At 45.8% G+C, this 17,749-nt stretch overlaps 1 protein-coding gene across 1 annotated transcript in view; it reads left to right on the top strand.

Moving 5' to 3' along the window:
- Positions 1-17,749, top strand: part of SLC16A12 (solute carrier family 16 member 12) — a 90,419-nt gene that overhangs the window by 46,508 nt on the left and 26,162 nt on the right. The gene's annotated exons all lie outside the window — the stretch shown is intronic.

Raw genomic sequence — 17,749 nt, 5'->3', positions numbered from 1 at the left:
AGGCACCAGGAAAGGTTAGAGAGGCCCGGCGCCTGCGCACTGCAGTACTTTGCTCTGCCCTCAACAGGTACACCTGCGCAGGAGTTGCGGCAGGAAGCAAAGAGGACGTCATCACATGAAGATGGGAGGCGCTGGACCCCGAACGCGGCGCCCTTCGGATCGGACCGCACCGGGACCGCCCCTGGGTGAGTAAAATATAACTTGTATTTCTTATCTTTCAGGTTGCATCGGAGGCTTATCTACAGCATTACAGAATGTAATAAGTCCCTGATGCCGGTGGCCGCAGCTTATAGGCCAAAAATGGGGTGACAGATTCCATTTAAGGGATTTTCACCTGTCCTATTTTTTTTTTTTACTGATTGTCTGCAAAAGAAATCCAAAAACAAATTTGAAGCATGTCCTACTTTGATTTCCATTATAGACTAAAGTTGCTCGTTCAAGTGAATAAATTTGTAGGAAAAAAAAGAATAGCATTTTTTTTAGTGGACACTCTAAAAAAGTACGCAGTGTGAACATACCCTTAGGGAAAAGTCCACTGTGGCAGATCTCTTTTCCAAGGTTTGTCTTCCTGAAGCTGATCTATTATAAGAACAAAGTTACAATTCTGTTGTCTGGTGTCCCAGGACCAGGGGCTCCTTCCCTTTCCTTAATGCTTGGGATGCCCTATCTTGCCCTGTTCCCTGGATTACTTCTGATGTTGAAGACGCCAAGGCCACGTACCTTTCCTTAGCTCCTGATTCCACCCTCAGTCTACACCCTTCCCCCACCCAGTGAAGAGGGGAGTTGTAGTGTACCATTATACACCAACCAGACTAACAAGGTAATGCAAACGTTCAAATATACTCACACATGTAAACGAGGAAAACACTGGGGAGTGGAGGATGGAGTTAAACCAAAGTAAGAGAAGAAAGGAAATGATCACACACTGAAAGTCTAGCAACAGTCACAGATAAATCCACCAAAAGCCTTTCTCCAATATCCACCCGCAACAACCTCCAGCCATGCAGCAAAAGCTAACTCTGACAATGAGTGCTAGCCTGGACTCAGTTTATATAGGAGATGGGAGTGGCTAACAGTGCACAGCTGAGAGCCTTAGCTCCAGGAGCTCTCAAACATTTAATAAGAAGGTGAAGTGCTTCTAATCTGTGTAGGAAAAGGAGAAATCAGATGCTGCAGTCTTCTGTCTTTTCTCTGTTGCAGTTAACCCTGTGATAAACACAGGCTGCATGAACACAAACCCTGGGAAAGATGACTGACCCAGTTGACTTTTACCTAACATCAACCTTGGTAAGTGGGACGAGTTGATTAATAATCCAATATTAGGCTAAAGCAATGGAAGATCATGACAAGACAGATTCCTACAGAGAAGAGGAAACACAATTCAGCAAATGGTTGAAATACAATTTAGTGTTTATTCAACGTGTAATGTAAAACTACAAGGCTTATATCTTCTTAAATGGCTTAAATATCATTGTTCTCAGCAACACATTGTCATGTTTTAACACATGGTGTGCTGGCGATAATATGTTCTGTGCACATAGGACTCTGGTCCATCTCTTAAAACAGGATACAGCCACCGATCTTCTTACATGTGTAACAAGAAAACATGGGCCCTCTGAAAAATTGGTGCAATATGTGCCATTAATGAGGAGAGACTGCCATCTGCTGGCCAGCCAAAATCAAGTGAAACCAAAGTGTGCTGGAAGATTTGCAGAGGGAAGACCTTGTATGATGGACAAGATCAGGTGACCCTCAGTAAGAACTTCTCTGATATAAAATCTCAGCGCGCCAAACCACAGAGGGATTTGGCGTCAGGAAAGAGAGCGGGGCAGACGTGCTCCAGAGACTTCTCTGAGACCAACGTGTCAGGCCTCAGCAGGGAGTCTGTGCTACCTGGGTGTCGGTCACCACCTGGCAAGGTTCGGATCCCCTGGAAGATATCCCCGAGCCCATCTTATGCTGGTCAGATCTGTAATCTGCGCCCTGCGCTGGTCAAGGTTCCAAGGTCTGACTACACCTGTCAAAAGTTGAGGCCCAGCCCTCTCTGCCCCGAGCCTGAGAGACCTTCGCTGACAGTCAAGCTGAGAAGGACCGTGTGGCGACTATAATAGGAGAGGCATGTCTGGGAGAGAGGGGGAACAGTGTAAGTGAGCAGGGCTGCCACTTTCAGCTATCACCTATGCTGCCGGGGCCGGCTGGGACTAGGATCACAGGTTGAGAGGGGGCAGGTTGGTTTGTGGAGGCTCAAAGGGCTTTATTAGACTACATCAGGAAGAGACTTGCGGCTTAGGCTACTTTCACACATCAGGTTTTCAGTGTCAGGCTAAATCCGGCTAATTTTTAAAAAACCGGATCAGGCGAATGTTGCCGCCGGATCAGTTTTTTTTCCCATAGATTTGTATTAGTGCCAGATTGCACCAGATGACATTGCGTTTCGTCCGGCAAATCTGCAGCTTCCGGTTTCTTGAAAAAGCGTCCATAGCAACGTTTTTTGTCTCCAGCGAAAAAGCCTGAAGCGCTTCCAGCTGTTTGCTAGAATGGGAGCCAGAAGGTGCCGGATCCAGAAAAAGGCAGATCCAGCGTCCTGATCTGGTTTTTTAAACTGAGCATGCTCCAATTTTTTTTTTTATCCAATAATCTAGATATGCTAGCCGGATCCGTCAAAAAAACGGATCCGTCGCATCGGTTTTTCACAATCTGCGCTGGATCCAGTTTTTCCAACATTCGCCGGATTTAGCCTGACACTGAAAACCTGATGTGTGAAAGTAGCCTTAGTGGGAAAACCTGGTGACCCTAAAGCCAGAGCTTCAAGAGAGAATTCACGTGGTGTCTCCCAAGACTGGGCGCAACACTAACGTTAAGTACTGAGAGACTTTCTAGCTTGTTCATAACCTGTTACAATCCTCTATATTGTTAAATTGCTTATTTACTAACCCTGATTGTTTAGAAGTTATTATAGTGCTTTGGAACAAAGCACTATACTGTTATTCCACCGTGGTAAACTTCTTATTATTCTTATTATTCAGTCCGCACGTAATGCGGCCCGAACCGCTAAACTCACAGACTCCAGTGAGGTGTCATTTCGAAGCCAGCGTCCCCAAGAGGTGTGCTAAGTATTTTTCGTGCCGATCGGATTTGTAGTTTTTGCGCAATTTGTGTTTGAAAAAAGTCTTTCAATGCGTTTCAATAGGGAAATTGTCCCATACGTTTATAATGGGCTGGTTTCTGAGGCAATTTCTAAAAATAACTGCCACCTGGCTGATTAGCTCATTGATATGCGCAGTCAGACACAGTTACTATGCCAACTCCTATGAAATCTACATCAGCTCACCAGGTCACACGTTTTGTCAGATAATATCAGCTCTTAAAGTGACAGTACAGCACAATTCCAAACCACTATCTGTAGTCTTATGATTATTAGATGGAGGCCCGATTCTAACTCATCGGGTATTCTAGAATATGCATGTCCACGTAGTATATTGCACAGCCACGCAGTATACAGTGCAGAGCCGCGCAGTACACAGCGCAGAGCCGCGCACTACACAGCGCAGAGCCGCGCAGTATAAAGCGCAGAGCCGCGCAGTACACAGCGCAGAGCCGCGCAGTACACAGCGCAGAGCCGTGCAGTACACAGCGCAGAGCCGCGCAGTATAAAGCGCAGAGCCGTGCAGTACACAGCGCAGAGCCGCGCAGTACACAGCGCAGAGCCGTGCAGTACACAGCGCAGAGCCGCGCAGTATAAAGCGCAGAGCCGTGCAGTTCACAGCGCAGAGCCGCGCAGTACACAGCGCAGAGCCCCGCAGCATACAGCGCAGAGCCCCGCAGTATACAGCGCAGAGCCCCGCAGTATACAGCGCAGAGCCCCGCAGTATACAGCGCAGAGCCCCGCAGTATACAGCGCAGAGCCCCGCAGTATACAGCGCCCACCAAATCGGCCCCTGAGGGGCCCCACCCACCAAATCGGACCCAGAGTGGCTACAACTACCAAACCAGCGCCTGAGGGGCACCCAAGTGTGAAAGTCTTGCTGGGGCAACCCGGGCACCATTCCAAAGCACTATCTGTAGTTCCTTCAGGAAATACCCATCTATTTCTCTCTGTTATCAGCCATTCCCCGTACTGCTGTCAGTCTATTTCTCTCTGTTATCAGCCATTCCCCTGTCCTGCTGTCAGTCTATTCTCTCTGTTATCAGCCATTCCCCGTCCTGCTGTCAGTCTATTCTCTCTGTTATCAGCCATTCCCCTGTCCTGCTGTCAGTCTATTCTCTCTGTTATCAGCCATTCCCCTGTCCTGCTGTCAGTCTATTCTCTCTGTTATCAGCCATTCCCCGTCCTGCTGTCAGTCTATTTCTCTCTGTTATCAGCAATTCCCCTGTCCTGCTGTCAGTCTATTCTCTCTGTTATCAGCCATTCCCTTGTCCTGCTGTCAGTCTATTCTCTGTTATCAGCCATTCCCTTATCCTGCTGTCAGTCAGAGTGACCCGGCCCACCAAATCGGACCCAGAGTGACCCGGCCCACCAAATCGGACCCAGAGTGACCCGGCCCACCAAATCGGACCCAGAGTGACCCGGCCCACCAAATCGGACCCAGAGTGACCCGGCCCACCAAATCGGACCCAGAGTGACCCGGCCCACCAAATCGGACCCAGAGTGACCCGGGCCACCAAATCGGACCCAGAGTGACCCGGCCCACCAAATCGGACCCAGAGTGACCCGGGCCACCAAATCGGACCCAGAGTGACCCGGCCCACCAAATCGCACCCAGAGTGACCCGGGCCACCAAATCAAACCCAGAGTGACCCGGGCCACCAAATCGGACCCAGAGTGACCCGGGCCACCAAATCGGACCCAGAGTGACCCGGGCCACCAAATCGGACCCAGAGTGACCCGGGCCACCAAATCGGACCCAGAGTGACCCGGGCCACCAAATCGGACCCAGAGTGACCCGGGCCACCAAATCGGACCCAGAGTGACCCGGGCCACCAAATCGGACCCAGAGTGACCCGGGCCACCAAATCGGACCCAGAGTGACCCGGGCCACCAAATCGGACCCAGAGTGACCCGGGCCACCAAATCGGACCCAGAGTGACCCGGGCCACCAAATCGGACCCAGAGTGACCCGGGCCACCAAATCGGGCCCAGAGTGACCCGGGCCACCAAATCGGACCCAGAGTGACCCGGCCCACCAAATCAAACCCAGAGTGACCCGGGCCACCAAATCGGACCCAGAGTGACCCGGGCCACCAAATCGGACCCAGAGTGACCCGGGCCACCAAATCGGACCCAGAGTGACCCGGGCCACCAAATCGGACCCAGAGTGACCCGGGCCACCAAATCGGACCCAGAGTGACCCGGGCCACCAAATCGGACCCAGAGTGACCCGGGCCACCAAATCGGACCCAGAGTGACCCGGGCCACCAAATCGGACCCAGAGTGACCCGGGCCACCAAATCGGACCCAGAGTGACCCGGCCCACCAAATCGGACCCAGAGTGACCCGGCCCACCAAATCGGACCCAGAGTGACCCGGCCCACCAAATCGGACCCAGAGTGACCCGGCCCACCAAATCGGACCCAGAGTGACCCGGCCCACCAAATCGGACCCAGAGTGACCCGGGCCACCAAATCGGACCCAGAGTGACCCGGCCCGCCAAATCGGACCCAGAGTGACCCGGCCCGCCAAATCGGACCCAGAGTGGCGCCGCCCGCCAAATCGGACCCAGAGTGGCGCCGCCCGCCAAATCGGACCCAGAGTGGCGCCGCCCGCCAAATCGGACCCAGAGTGGCGCCGCCCGCCAAATCGGACCCAGAGTGACCCGGCCCACCAAATGGGACCCAGAGTGACCCGGCCCACCAAATGGGACCCAGAGTGACCCGGCCCACCAAATGGGACCCAGAGTGACCCGGCCCACCAAATGGGACCCAGAGTGACCCGGCCCACCAAATGGGACCCAGAGTGACCCGGCCCACCAAATCGGACCCAGAGTGACCCGGCCCACCAAATCGGACCCAGAGTGACCCGGCCCACCAAGCCTCAACCCTGAGGGGCTACAACTACCAAACCAGCGCCTGAGGGGCACCCAAGTGTGAAAGTCTTGCAGGGGCAGCCCGGGCACCATTCCAAAGCACTATCTGTAGTTCCTTCAGGAAATACCCATCTAGTTGTTGTATAAAAATACCAATATATCAACCCCTGGCTGTTCCCGCTTCGTGATCTCTGTATGTTGTATCCAGGCACCTGCATATATCCCATGGGCAGTTTAATGGTAGTGCAGGGATTAGATGGCACAATCATGAACACTTGCCATGTCCTCCAATTTCCTCTAATCCATTTTATCAGAGCAAGGTCTAAGTCATACTTTTGGGAATGATCAAACAGTGAGAAAACTGCCTGCTATATGAAATTGTGGACAATCAATAAGTGACCTCTCATTTCTGCTTAAATGTTGCTTGAGTAATCCGTAGTGGGTAGTGATTCATTAATGGAGCTAATCTGCAAGTGTATCGGGAAATTTCTAACTGCAGATAATAATAATAATAATAATAATAATAATAATAATAATCTTTATTTATATAGCGCCAACATATTCCACAGCGCTTTACAGCTTAACAGTTTCAAACACAACAGTCATAGGTAACAATCTTAGCAATACAGTAATAAAGCAAAATAAGAAGTTCTTAAGCAGAAATCCAAGGGTCAGCCCCAGATTTCTTTTGAGGTTCAACTACTAAAACATGTCAGATTTTTCCACCGTATGAATATAGCCTGACATTTTGATGGGGTCATGCATGGCATTCTTACCTGTCTGTTAAATGTGCTTTCCATTATGTTGGTCTGATTGTATTTTTTTTATACATGGTCTTTTACAAGGACTTGCTTGTAAAATTGCAAGGTAAGCTGGTCTGTGAAGCCTTGGTCTAGGTGGAACTGCAGTCTCAGGAAAAAAAAAATCTATTCACAGCTGTTCTGTGACCTAGGCATATGCCTGCGGCGGCGGCAGGAAACCGAGACTGCATTCATATAGATACTGTATATCAGCTCAGCGCCAGTTGTCCTGGATGAGGAAAATAAAAATGTATTTTAGCTTTATATCAGGTGGGAAAAAAACTTTTAGAAAGCAGTATACAGTCATTCTGACGTGAACTTGTGAAGTAAATGCTCCATCCTCATCAGGTCAAGGAGATGTATATGTAAAATACTTTACATATTTTACTGATGTAAAATACTGAATGTGTGAACGTGACGTAACACAGAGAATCCTTTGAGCATAGATTGGGCCAGCACCTACACTTATTCCCATCATCCTGGGGCTGGATTCCTTCATGGAGAGCAGGAAAACGTCCCTTAATTCCTTATAAATCAGACATTTTATTTTTTTATTTTTGCACTTTTGTTTTTTCTCTGCTCTTTCCAAGAATCATCACATTTTTTCTTATTCTATCAGCATAACTGTAGGAGGGTTTATTTTTTGTGGGAAAGGTTATAGTTTTGAACTACACCATTTATTTTAGCACTCAATGTACTGGAGAATCCAAAATTCCCTGTGCTGTGAAATTGTAGGAGAAGTAAAATACAATTTTGCCATGTGTTTTTTTTTTCTTTTTTTTTTTTTACGACTTTTATTCTGTGGCAAAACTTACTCTCGATCATGATTCTTCAGGTCAGTATAATTATGGTGATATCAATCTTGTATAGGTTTATTTATTTTTTTAATTTATCTGTAGAAAAAAAATTTCCGAAGTGTCTGTCAGTGTGTATACACTCACCGGCCACTTTATTAGGTACACCTGTCCAACTTCTTGTTAAGGCTACGTTCACACGATCCTTTTTTCACTGCGGATTTTTCCGGTCCTTTTTCGGGAAAATCCGCAGTGAAAAACGGCGGTGCTTCTCTCTGCGGTTTTGTGTCCTTTTTCTACTGCGGATTCCACTGCGGGTTTCAAACTGCAGTTTCCTATTGGTGCTGTTGGAAACCCGCAGCGGAATCCGCAGAAAGAATTGACATGGTACTTCTTTTTTCTGCAGGCAAATCTGCGCGGATTTGCCGGCGAAAAAAAGGATCGTCGGCACAGCGGATTTTGTTTTCCATAGGGTAACATTGTACTGTACCCTGCATGGAAAACTGCTGCGGATCCGCAGCTGCAATTCCGCTGCGGATCCGCAGCAAAAACCGCATCGTGTGAACATAGCCTAACACTTAATTTCTAATCAGCCAATCACATGGCGGCAACTCAGTGGATTTAGGCATGTAGACATGGTCAAGACAATCTCCTGCAGTTCAAACCGAGCATCAGTATGGGGAAGAAAGGTGATTTGAGTGCCTTTGAACGTGGCATGGTTGTTGGTGCCAGAAGGGCTGGTCTGAGTATTTCAGAAACTGCTGATCTACTGGGATTTTCACGCACAACCATCTCTAGGGTTTACAGAGAATGGTCCGAAAAAGAAAAAAAATCCAGTGAGCGGCAGTTCTGTGGGCGGAAATGCCTTGTTGATGCCAGAGGTCAGAGGAGAATGGGCAGACTCGTTCGAGCTGATAGAAAGGCAACAGTGACTCAAATCGCCACCCGTTACAACCAAGGTAGGCCTAAGAGCATCTCTGAACGCACAGTGCGTCGAACTTTGAGGCAGATGGGCTACAGCAGCAGAAGACCACACCGGGTACCACTCCTTTCAGCTAAGAACAGGAAACTGAGGCTACAATTTGTACAAGCTCATCGAAATTGGACAGTAGAAGATTGGAAAAACGTTGCTTGGTCTGATGAGTCTCGATTTCTGCTGCGACATTCGGATGGTAGGGTCAGAATTTGGCGTAAACAACATGAAAGCATGGATCCATCCTGCCTTGTATGGAGCATCTTTGGGATGTGCAGCCGACAAATCTGCGGCAACTGTGTGATGCCATCATGTCAATATGGACCAAAATCTCTGAGGAATGCTTCCAGCACCTTGTTGAATCTATGCCACGAAGAATTGAGGCAGTTCTGAAGGCAAAAGGGGGTCCAACCCGTTACTAGCATGGTGTACCTAATAAAGTGGCCGGTGAGTGTATATTTCAGTTGATTGAGCTGTTTGAAAGCTTATTTTTCGCTTGGTAAACTGGTGGGTTTTTTTATACTAAAGTAGGTTCCATACATTGTTTAGATCTGTTTCTGTTGCATTCATTAGGGAGATAAGACCAGAATAGAAAAATACAGGATTTTTTTCACACTTTTGTAAATATTCAGAATACCAACCCCCACCTTTATTTTGACAGGGCTAGGTGGTGTGGACTTGCTAATTCTTCTAAACAAGAACATTCTTAGTCACTGACAAAGACCTTGAAACACTTTGGCATGGCAAAAGTCATGAGGCCAAAGTTTGCTAGGTGTCACTGCTACATCTCGGCACAATACAAGTCGATGGAGTCGCATTGCGTCCCTGACGGTACTGCGACCACCACAAGCAAATTGCAAAAAGACCAACTGTGTCAGATTTTTTGCAAACTGTTTATCTCGATCAATAATACGGCCTTCTGTTTCTGGCCATGACCTCTCTAAGGGCGCAGTCAGATGGCTGTATAAATCAGGCAGAGATCGGCATGCAGTGCATGGGCTGGTCGGCAGCTCTACCAATCCAACCGTGAGAGCTGCGTAGAAATTCATGGGCTGCTGTCTACATGGGCTTTAGATTACAGGCTGTCATAGACCAAACTAATTCTGTAAGACAACTGCAGGCAGTATCGGTATGGGTTGCCAAGGGCCCGCCAGTGACCAACTCCAGTTCCCAACCAACACCAGTACCCAACTCCAGGGCCCCATTTTCAGCCACATGCAAATGTGACATTATCCTCAATCACAAATTTTTATATCGATGAACTGGGTAGATTATTAAATGTATAAGATGCTGCCTTTGTCTGTACATAGTGATTATAAGAGGGTGGTGGTTTACTCCTGCACAGCGGAGGATTCTCCAGTCCTGTTCTGTCCAAGCCTGACTGAAAGCACAACTTTAATTATGAGATCTTCCCTCTAAAAGCACCAATTCACATAACATTGAAGATGTTTTTCCATAAAAGATTCATAAACCCTTGTTCCTTGGCTAAAGTTTATTTAAAGGAAACCTCTGTCCTTTACTCACCCTCCCCAGGTCCCGAGCTGAGTCTCCGCCTCTTCTTCCAACGTCTGTTATTGTCTGCAGCCAAAAAGTGAGCTCGGCTGCTTGTGTCGTCCACTCAGTCAAAGCTCCAAAGCTCAATTATTGGCTGAAGTGTTACCAGTATGGCAGAGATTGATGGAAACTGCCCCAGGGAAGACGTTTTTTTGCAAACGACAAAGCACTTTTAATATCAATTACACAGGATTATTCAGTGATACAATTGGTGCTTAAAATCAGCCATTTTGAGATGTTTGGAAACAAAGTGAACACCACAATATTTGTGGGGTGCAAATGTTTTTGGGCGTGAATTGCTCACCAACAAAGACCCTCAGTACAATATGCAGGCTCCTGCTGCAGACAGAATGAACAAACCTTTAAGTAAGTGTGGTCTTTATGGACAGACTGTTTACACTCAACGCTGCCGCTGATCTGTGTGTGAGAACCTTAGACCTTTCGGAAGTACATGTGCTAGTGCCCCCCTCCCTTCACCACATAATAGTGGGTCAAAGGTGGAAAGCTAGGGACTGAAGATTGTAGAGCAGCTGCCCATAGTCCTAAAAACTATGAAACTGTCCAAGAGAGATTCAGGAAAAAGTCTAACTACATGGACAGGGCAAACCTACTGCTCTATGGTAAGTGGTTTTATAGTTTATTTCTTTACTGAAATGGTATTTTATGCCTTCATTTTGAAGTAATTAGATTTATCTTCAGATTTGGGAATATTCTGAAGTGCATTGGCACAATTGCTCGTGTATGAATGGATTCTAGCTCTTGCTTTTGCTGCTATGGATAGTCCCATTTACCTGGTGTGTGTAGAATCTGCATTTATCTGTCATTGTACTAATGAATGGCCATGACTATGCACAGAATGGTCACACTTTTTCATTGTGTTAAAGATTAGATTACTGTTATTTAGATTCTATAATTTCCCAGTCATTCCCATGAATATCGTATATGAAATGCACTTATCTGCTAATACATGTGATACCAATGCTATATCTATGGGCTTTACAATACTAGTTGCCATATACACACATTTTAGTATGTGGCGTAATAAAAGGTGATCTCTTTACATTGCTTATTCAATTGCTAACTTTTTTTATCTATTTTTCTTGTTGGTTGTATAGTGCCAACATATTCCACAGTGTTGCAAAGAGGTTGTCATTACTCACCTCTGTCTCTGTCCCTAATGGGGCTCACAATCTACATATCCTATCTCAGATACAAAGTTCAATTACATAGGAAGCCTACTAACTTATCAGGATGTTTTCGAATGTGAGAGGAAATAGGAGAGGTGATAAGTGTCTGATCACTGGGGGTCCCACTGCTAGTAGCAGCGCTAACCACAAGAACAAGGGTCTCATTGTACCAGTTCTGTTTTTACATGTCAGTAATGAGGAGGAGCTTGAATATAGTCGCTATCGAACTTGTGCCGATAGGAATGGAGGAGACCACCATGTGCAGAGCTCAACTACCTCTACAAGTCCCATAGACTTTGAATGGTGAGCCCAAATGATTGACCATAGCTCCTTACGGTGGTCATATGGTGAAGTGACATAGTGCCTATGGGACCCCCCATTCTTCTGACTACTGGAAGTCCTACAAATGGACTTGACTATGCAGTCCTAAGATCACAGCAGCATCGGAGTGGTGTGAGACGTTTGCCTATCTGGTGTACCACTTCTGCAGATCCTTACCTTCTGTCTTAGATCATTAATTATTGTCTGAGGGGTAAAGTTCTCCTTGTGGAGACTGACATGCCAAGTATGGCAGAGTGAGGAGACTTAGGCTATGTGTACACGTTGCGGATTTTGCTGCGGATCCACAGCGGATTGGCCGCTGCGGATTCGCAGCAGTTTTCCATCACGTTTACAGTATCATGTAAACCTGTGGAAAACCAAATCTGCAGTGCACATGGTGCGGAAAATACAGCACAGAAATGCTGCGTTGTATTTTCCGCAGCATGTCAATTCTTTGTGCGGATTCCGCAGTGTTTTACACCTGCTCCATAATAGGAATCCGCAGGTGTAAAACCGCAGGTGAAATCCGCACAAAAACCGCAGGAATTCCGAGGTAAATCCGCAGGTAAAACGCAGTGCGTTTTACCTGTGGATTTTTCAAAAACGGTGCGGAAAAATCCACACACGAATCTGCAACGTGGGCACATAGCCTTATAAGCCATGCATGCTCCTCGCTGAAATTAAACATGCAAATTGTCTCTTCAAAGAGAAATAGGACTAGAACTTTGCACTGATGATGAGCAACACCCCGAAACATTGTGTCTTCAAACTGAGATTCTGGTTTGCTTTTTATCCTAAGTTAAATTACAAGGCTCGTTAATAAAGAGTCGATATTAACTTTTAGAATCGCAGCTTGCAATAGGTGGCGCTAGAGTTCTAGTCTTCTTCCATGGCTTCCAATTAGTAAATTACACTATGTTCCAAATTATTATGCAAATTAAATTTTTATCAGATTTTCCTAAATGGTTGGTGCAAATGACAGTCAGTCTAATAAAAGTCATCACCCGTTAGATTATACATCGAATTTTATTGAAGAAACTTCCCAATGATAACAGTATAATCTCCAAAATGAATAAAAACTCAAAATGCACTGTTCCAAATTATTATGCACAGTAGAATTTCTAAACATTTGATATGTTTTAAAGAACTGAAAATGCTCATTTGTGGAATTTGCAGCATTAGGAGGTCACATTCACTGAACAAAAAAGTTATTTAACGCCAAAACATCCCAACAGGCCAAGTTACATGGTAACATAGGACCCTTCTTTGATATCACCTTCACAATTCTTGCATCCATTGAACTTGTGAGTTTTTGCAGAGTTTCTGCTTGTATTTCTTTGCATGAAGTTGCAATAGCCTCCCAGAGCTGCTGTTTGGATGAGAACTGCCTCCCACCCTCATAGATCTTTTGCTTGCTGATCATCTAAAGGTTCCCTATAGGGTTGAGGTCAGGGGAAGATGGTAGCCACACCATGAGTTTATCTCCTTTTATGCCCATAGCAGCCAATGACTCAGAGGGATTCTTTGCAGCATGAAGATGATTTTGCTCCTGAAGGCACGTTTCTGCTTTTTAGACCATAGAAGAAAGTGGTCAGTCAGAAACTCTATATACTTTGCAGAGGTCATTTTCACACCTTCAGGAACCTTAAAGGGCCTTACCAGCTGTTTCCCATGATTCTGGCCCAAAACATGACTCCTCCACCTCCTCGCTGACGTTGCAGCCTTGTTGGGAAATGGTGGCCATCCACCAACCATCCACTACTCCATCCATCTGGACCATCCAGGGTTGCTCAACACTTATCAGTAAACAAGACTGTTTGGAAATTAGTCTTCATGTATGTGTGGGCCCAATACAACCATTTCTGCTTGTGAACACTGTTTAAGGGTGGCCGAATAGTAGGTTTATGCACCACAGCAAGCCTTTGAAGGAGCCTACACCTTGAGGTTCGAGGGACTCCAGAGGCACCAGCAGCTTCAAATATCTGTTTGCTGCTTTGTAATGGCTTTTTAGCAGCTGCTCTCTTAATCCGATGAACTTGCCTGGCAGAAATCTTCCTCATTATGCCTTTATCAGCACAAACACATTTGTGCTCAGATACAGCCACAAATCTCTTAACAGTACGATGATCACGCTTAAGTTTTTGGAAAATTTCTAATGTTTTTATCCCTTCACCAAGGCATTGCACTATTTGATGCTTTTCAGCAGCAGAGAGATCCTTTTTCTTTCCCATGTTACGGTACTTTAAAACTGTGACCTGCTTAATAATGTGGAACATCATTTTTAAGTAGTTTTCCTTTAATTAGAATCACCTGGAAAACCAATTATCACATGTGTTTAAGATTGATTTCAGTGATCCATTGAGCCCTGAGATACAATACCATCCACGATTTTATTTGAAAACAAAACAATTAAATCTTTATGACACTTAAATCCAATTTGCATAATAATTTGGAACACAGTGTATTTGCAGCATTGAAAAAAAGCTGTGTTCCCACGTTGCAGTAAAATGTGTGGGAATTTGCAGTAAAACAATGTAACACAGCTGCGGCGTGTGAACGCAGCCTAAGGCTACGTTCACATTTGCGTTGTGCGCCGCAGCGTCGGCGCCGCAACGCACAACGCAAGCAAAAACGCAGCAAAACGCATGCACAACGCTGCGTTTTGCGCCGCATGCGTCCTTTTTTCGATTGATTTTGGACGCAGCAAAAATGCAACTTGCTGCGTCCTCTGCGCCCGGACGCGTGCGCCGCAGGGACGCATGCGGCGCAAAACGCAAGTGCGACGCATGTCCATGCGCCCCCATGTTAAATATAGGGGCGCATGATGCATGCGGCGACGCTGCGGCGCCCGACGCTGCGGCGCAGACCGCAAATGTGAACGTAGACTTAAGAAAGTGAGACAATCTGGAATTTGCTTTTTATCTATCCATGTTCTATCAATGAATCTAAATAAGACGTACACTTTAAACATAGTTTATCAATAGCAGTAATGTAAAGATGTAGTAGGGAGGAATTTCGGATTCCTTGAAATTGGCTAGAAAATGTCAGCTAATTATTCATAAAAAAAAGTCTCTAATCTTCTAACTACAAACCATGTCAGCCCACTATTGGCTTCAAGATTGTCCATGCACCCCTGCAGGTTAGTTTTGGGAACAGTATCAGTACTATTCTATGGAATTGCTGTTTATGCTATGTAATAATACTAGATCTGTGGATGTTATAGTTTTTTGGATCAGTGTTATCCCTGACAATCTATTGGCAAGAATGTCAGTGGAGCAACACCCATTGGATTTCCCGTCGGCTTTGCATGTTGTCAGCAGATGTACAGTACTTCTGTTTGTTTGTACTATATTCTTTTTAACTGGATTGTTCTCATCCTGTAGATAAGAATCCTTTTATTTTATTCTTGATGAATCTGAGTACGCTTCTTAAGGGTTTTGTTGTGGTTTCCATTGGAATTTTATTTTTGTGACTTTTGCTTTTACTTTATTTTATTGCCAGATTTTCCATATGGCAACAATGGGACTTGAAAAGTATTGGTCTTTCATTTGTTTAGACATCCCCACTTTCTACTTGTCACATTAAGAAAATTCAGAATGCAAAATAAAACAAAGGGCTACTTAAAGGCAATGTATCATCAGAAAATGACCTATTTTTTAATCATATTTTTCTGTATTTAAAAAAAAATCTGTATTTTTTAAAAGTTGGCAATTTTTTTGCACATGGAAAGTTATAGAAGAAATCTTGCAATTTTTAGTCTGGCCACTGAGGCTGTTAAACTTTTATTTCCTGTTCTTTACAAAAGTATCTTCAGAAGTCTCATTTTTATCACAGGCAGGATTGCAATGATCTTTGCACACGCTCACTAGATGTTGTACTACAAACCTAGAGGTCAGTTTATTGCTACTAATGTAAATGTGTATTTCTAAAGACCGGAAATAACCTTAGTAGCCAACATGAAAAGTAGAAGATTTCTAATAAATATTTTTTTAAATACAGATCATGATAGAAAAAAATGCAAAAACAAAATTATTATTGTAAAAAATATTATTATTATTTTCGTTAAAATATATGTTCTATAAAACCTGATTTAAACAGTAGGTTATTTTCTTATGACACATATCCTTTTACTCGATAATGTATTCCTAATGTAAATTCACTACATGTGGTCATGGCTGGTGTATGGAGCAGGCTCAGGAACTGAGTATGCACTGTACCAGGCAGTGTTACAGAGAGGGCATCTGCCTGTTACAGTCAGCGTCGGACTGGAGCACCTTGGGCCCACCAGAGAAAATCATTCTTGAGGCTCACTATGTAGCTACATAAAAATAAATACAATACCACCAATTGTGTGGTAAAACACACTAATATCAGGGTTATAATATAAGGTAATACACGTCTTATGTAGCAGGGGTTGGGGTAACCCCTTATAGAATATAATGTAGCCCCTCATAGAATATAATTCAGACCCCCCTCATGGAATATAATGCAGCCCCTCTCAAGTAATATAATGCAGCCCCCCTCATGGAATATAATGCAGCCCCCCTCACAGAATATAATGTAGCCCCCTCACAGAAAATAATGCAGCTCCTCATAGAATATAGTGCAGCCCCCTCATAGGGTATAATGCAGCACCCCACAAAATATAATGCAAACCCCTCATAAGGTGTAATGCAGCCCCCTCCATAGAATATAATATAGCACTCTCATAGGATATAATGCAGCCCCATTCATACAGTATAATACAGCCCATCCACACAGAATACAATGTAGCCCCCTCAGAGTATAATACAACTCCCTCATAAGGTATAATGCAGCCCCCCATAGAATATACTGTCGCCCCCTCATAGGGCATAATGCAGCCCCATATAGTATTATGTAGCCCCCTGAGAGAGTGCAGCCCCTACACAAAATATATTGCAGCCCCACACAGAATATAATGTAGCCCCCTCATATAGTATAATGCAGCCCCCTCCAGCTCCATCATTGTTCTCATTGCCACCTGCATCATTGCCTTCTCACCCACAACCCCTATCATTGCCCATTCCACAACATCCATCGTTGCCTCCTCCCTCACCACCTTGTCCTTTCCATCACTACCATCATTTTCCTTTCCACCACCTCCATCATTGCTTTCTTCCCCACCACCCCATCATTACCCATTCCACCACCTCCATCATTGTCTTTTCCCCCACAACCACAATTGTCCTTTCCACCACTACCATCATTGTCCTTTCCACCACCCTATCATTGCTTTCTCCCTCACCACCCCCATCATTGCCCATTTCAACACCTCCATCATTGCCTCCCCCCACCACCACCACTATCATTGTCCTTTCCACCACAACCATCATTGCCTTCTCCCCCACCACCCCATCAAAGCCCATTCCACCACCTCGGAGGCATCATTGCCTCCTTCCCACCACTCCATCATCCTTTCCACCACCACCAACATTGCCTTCTCCCCCTCCATTCCCATCACTGCTCTCTCCATCACCCACATCATTGCCAAACTCCAATACACACACAGTACCACACACACAGCACCATTCCCATCACAGCTCTCTCCATCACCCACATCATTGCCAAACTCCAATACACACACAGTACCACACACACAGCACCATGCCACATACACTCACGCAGGCAGACAAACAGAGACATCGCAAAACTCACCTCTCCACACATTCTCCACAGCCGCAGCGCATCCAGGAAGCAGCGTCTTCGGCAGCTTTCTCTCTGAAACAGCCGCGGTGAATGATGATGTCATCCAGCCACGCTGTGTCAGACAGAAAGCACCGGGCAGTGGACAGGAAGCAGGATGGTCACGGCATCGGGTCCCTGCAGCTCTGCTTCGCTGCCAAGCTGCAGGGATTAACCGCCCTGCAGGGGCCCACCTCCAGGGCCCCAATGCAGCCGCTCCGGATTTACATGCGGGCAGTGTTAGCCTCAGCCTGCGGCTAACACTGCCCGCTATGTGAAATGAATACTCACTCCTCTTCACGCCCATGGGGGTGTGGGGAAGCGTGAATATTAATTTCTCTTTAGCAGCGGGGCAGGCTCCGGTCTCCAGCTGCTGCTCAGCTGACACTGGATG

Source organism: Ranitomeya variabilis, chromosome 4 (assembly GCF_051348905.1).
Source record: "Ranitomeya variabilis isolate aRanVar5 chromosome 4, aRanVar5.hap1, whole genome shotgun sequence".
NCBI classification, from domain to species: Eukaryota; Metazoa; Chordata; class Amphibia; order Anura; family Dendrobatidae; genus Ranitomeya; species Ranitomeya variabilis.
Note: the sequence above shows the minus strand (reverse complement) of the source record. Positions and strands in the feature narration are given on the sequence as shown.